Below are 4543 nucleotides of genomic sequence, written 5' to 3'. Positions count from 1 at the left end.
ATATCAAGATATGCCTGGTTTAGATACAGACATTGTGATGCACCGATTACCTCTTAGAGAAGGATGTCCTTCGGTCAAGCAGAAGCTTCGTAGAACGAGTCCTGACATGGCAACTAAGATCAAGGAAGAGGTTCAGAAGCAGTGGGATGCAGGTTTTTGGCTGTTACAAGTTATCCGCCGTGGGTGGCCAACATCGTTCCTGTGCCGAAGAAGGATGGTAAAGTCAGAATGTGTGTCGATTACCGGGATTTGAATAGAGCGAGTCCGAAAGATGATTTCCCATTACCTCACATTGATGTATTGGTTGATAATACGGCTCAATCCTCGGTATTCTCTTTCATGGATGGTTTCTCTGGGTATAATCAGATCAAGATGGCGCCAGAGGACATGGAAAAGACGACATTCATTACACCTTGGGGCACGTTCTGCTATAAGGTGATGCCATTTGGGCTGAAGAATGCTGGTGCTACCTATCAGAGGGCAATGACGACTCTCTTTCATGACATGATGCACAAAGAAATTGAAGTGTACGTGGATGATATGATTGCGAAGTCGCAGACAGAAGAGGAGCACCTGGTTAATTTGCAGAAGCTGTTTGACCGGTTGAGAAAGTTCAAGCTGAGGTTGAATCCGAACAAGTGTACGTTTGGGGTGAGATCAGGGAAGCTCTTAGGCTTCATTGTCAGTGAGAAAGGGATTGAGGTTGATCCAGCAAAAGTCAAAGCTATTCAAGAGATGCCTGAACCGAAAACGGAAAGCAAGTCCGTGGGTTTTTAGGGAGATTGAACTACATTGCAAGGTTCATATCTCATCTAACTGCTACATGTGAACCAATTTTCAAACTGCTCAGAAAGAATCAAGCGATCAAGTGGAACGATGACTGTCAGAAAGCTTTTGACAAAATCAAGGAGTACCTACAGAAACCTCCAATCCTTATACCTCCAGTTCCTGGGAGACCTCTGATAATGTACCTGTCAGTAACTGAGAACTCGATGGGGTGTGTATTGGGACAGCATGACGAGTCTGGTCGAAAAGAGCATGCCATATACTACCTTAGCAAAAAGTTTACCGACTGTGAAACAAGATATTCACTGCTCGAGAAAACTTGCTGTGCTTTGGCCTGGGCTGCTCGCCGACTGAGGCAGTATATGTTGAACCATACTACCTTATTGATTTCTAAGATGGATCCAGTAAAGTACATCTTTGAGAAGCCGCTCTCACCGGACGTGTTGCCCGTTGGCAGATGATTCTAACAGAGTATGACATTCAGTACACGTCACAAAGGCCATCAAAGGTAGTATTCTGTCAGACTACCTCGCCGAACAACCGATTGAAGATTATCAGCCTATGATGTTTGAATTCCCTGACGAAGACATCATGTATCTTAAGATGAAAGATTGCGAAAACCTCTTGTCGAGGAAGGACCGGACCCGGATGACAAATGGACACTGATGTTTGATGGGGCTGTGAATATGAATGGTAACAGTGTTGGTGCAGTGCTGATCAATCCTAAAGGTGCTCATATACCTTTTTCTGCCAGATTGACTTTTGACGTCACCAACAACGAAGCTGAGTATGAGGCTTGTATCATGGGGATAGAAGAAGCCATTGATCTGAGGATCAAAACTCTTGATATATTTGGAGATTCCGCTCTAGTGGTCAATCAAGTCAATGGAGATTGGAATACGAATCAGCCGCATCTGATTCCGTATAGAGATTACACCAGAAGAATACTGACGTTCTTCAAGAAAGTGAAGTTGTATCATGTCCCCCGGGATGAGAATCAGATGGCTGATGCCTTGGCTACTTTGTCGTCTATGATCAAAGTTCATTGGTGGAATCATGTGCCACATGTTGCGGTGAATCGACTTGAGAGGCCTGCGTATGTGTTTGCAGCCGAGTCTGTTGTGATTGATGAGAAGCCGTGGTATTATGACATCAAGAATTTCCTCAAGACTCAGGAGTATCCTGAAGGTGCGTCTAAGAATGACAAGAAAACCCTGAGGAGGCTAGCGGGAAGCTTCTATTTGAATCAGGATGATGTGTTGTATAAGAGAAACTTTGACATGGTCTTGCTCAGATGCGTGGACAGACCCGAGGCAGACATGTTAATGCAGGAAGTTCATGAAGGTTCCTTCGGTACTCATGCCGGCGGACATGCAATGGCTAAGAAATTGTTGAGAGCGAGTTATTATTGGATGACTATGGAATCCGATTGTTTCAAGTATGCTCGGAAGTGCCATAAGTGTCAAATCTACGCTGATAAGGTGCATGTACCACCAAGTCCTCTGAATATCATGAATTCGCCTTGGCCGTTCGCCATGTGGGGCATTGATATGATTGGGAAGATCGAGCCTACTGCTTCGAATGGACATCGCTTCATCTTGGTTGCGATTGATTACTTCACCAAATGGGTAGAAGCAGCTTCCTATGCTAACGTTACCAAACAAGTGGTTACCCGGTTCATCAAGAAAGAAATCATATGTCGTTACGGAGTTCCTGAGAGAATCATCACTGACAATGGTTCGAATCTCAACAACAAGATGATGAAAGAGCTTTGTAAAGATTTCAAGATTGAACATCACAACTCTTCTCCTTACAGACCGAAGATGAATGGTGCTGTAGAAGCGGCGAACAAGAATATCAAGAAGATTGTGCAGAAGATGGTCGTTACGTACAAGGATTGGCATGAGATGCTGCCTTTCGCTTTGCATGGGTACCGTACCTCAGTACGTACGTCGACCGGGGCAACCCCCTACTCCCTTGTGTATGGTATGGAAGCTGTCCTACCTGTTGAAGTGGAGATTCCTTCTCTGAGAGTTTTATTGGATGTCAAGCTGGACGAAGCCGAGTGGATTCGAACAAGGTTTAACGAGTTGAGCCTCATCGAGGAGAGACGGCTAGCAGCTGTATGTCATGGACAGTTGTATCAGCGAAGGATGAAGCGAGCCTTTGATCAGAAAGTGCGTCCTCGAAGCTATCAGGTCGGTGATCTAGTTTTGAAGAGGATCCTCCCTCCCGGTACAGACAACAGGGGCAAGTGGACCCCTAATTATGAAGGTCCGTATGTTGTGAAGAAGGTCTTCTCCGGTGGAGCCTTGATGCTTACAACTATGGATGGCGAAGATTTTCCGTCTCCTGTCAACTCAGATGTAGTCAAAAAATACTTCGCATAAATTGACCTGCTGGACAAAAAAAGAGAGTCCAGGCAAAAAAAAGGGCATCCCGGCGAACCAAAAAACAGAAAGAAAAGGTTCGGGCAAAAGTTAGGGATAAAAATAAAAAATTTGTACACCCGGTAAGTCGAAAACCCGCAAGGGCGGCTTAGGCAAAAATGGGTATCCCGGTGGATTGAAAACCCGAAAGGGCGATCCAGGCAAAAGTTAGGGATTAAAGCGAAGACTACAGTCTGAGTTGTCTGTACTTCATCAAGCTTTGTCGTCTGCCATCTCGAAAGATGTGATCCGTCCAGTCATTCTTCTCAGAAAGCAAGGAGTTGGGAGGAAACTGATGATCTGTGAGTTATAACAGAATTGGGAAATAGTGGATGCCGTGTTCACATTGCCATTAGGATAGATTTTTTCTTTTTATGCGCAATTACCTCTTTCTAGGAATTGCCTCCCAATGTATTTGCCTTTTCAGGCACATTTTCAATCAATAAAAGTCGTTATTCAGATAAATAGCTCTTTGGTTTTTATTTTTACTGTTTTGTTTGCAAAAATGTCCGAATTTTTGATAAACATTGCATATAAAAACATGAAGGCTAAACAATAGCTTGCAGGATGACAAAACATTTGAAAATCATTTTGAATGTTGAGGACACTTGAGCGTATCTTGTCCATGTATCCCCTGGGGGCATTTTGTTGTGCTGTTTTTCAGGTTGGCATCTGTGAGGACGTTTCCTCAGCAGATATTTTCCCCAAGCAAGTTTGGAAGCTACCAGAGCTATGTTCCCCTGCAGAGACGTCTGTGGATAGTGCCTTCTATTCTCCAACAGATCTAAGGATTGCCTATCCCCAGCCGGCCTGTATTTGCCATTTCCTCCCCGAGTGAGGCAGGTTCATTGAATTTTATCTCCAGCATTTATTCTACCCGTGGACTGAAGGATATCCCCGCGGAGTTTATCTTTCCCCAGCAGCAAGTGCTATTCTTCAACATGAGTGTGAAGTCGCTTTACCATTCCTCAAGCAGAGTTCCCCGCAGAGTAGTTCCCAAGAGGAGTCTCCCCACAGAGTCAGAGTATCTGATCATTTCGGCTCCCTAGCCAGGGTTCATTTGCATTTTGCATGTAGTAATCATTGCATCCTCAAAAAAAATTTGCGTAGCATTTCCATTCAATATGGAGCATTACGCCATAGAAAAATTCAAACATATGCATTCATGTGTTAACTTCACCAGACCGTATCCCCGGCAGAGGCGGATCATTTCATTCAACATCAGCACAGCAAGACTGCTACAGTTGCTCTTGACAGCATTCAGAATTGTTTATTCCCCACAGAGGTTTATTTCCTCACCCGATGGTGACAGAGGTTTATTTCCTCAC

This window comes from Lathyrus oleraceus, chromosome 6 (genome assembly GCF_024323335.1).
Source record: "Lathyrus oleraceus cultivar Zhongwan6 chromosome 6, CAAS_Psat_ZW6_1.0, whole genome shotgun sequence".
In the NCBI taxonomy this organism is placed as follows: domain Eukaryota; kingdom Viridiplantae; phylum Streptophyta; class Magnoliopsida; order Fabales; family Fabaceae; genus Lathyrus; species Lathyrus oleraceus.
The sequence above is the reverse complement of the archived record's forward strand: the minus strand, read 5'-3'. Positions refer to the sequence as shown.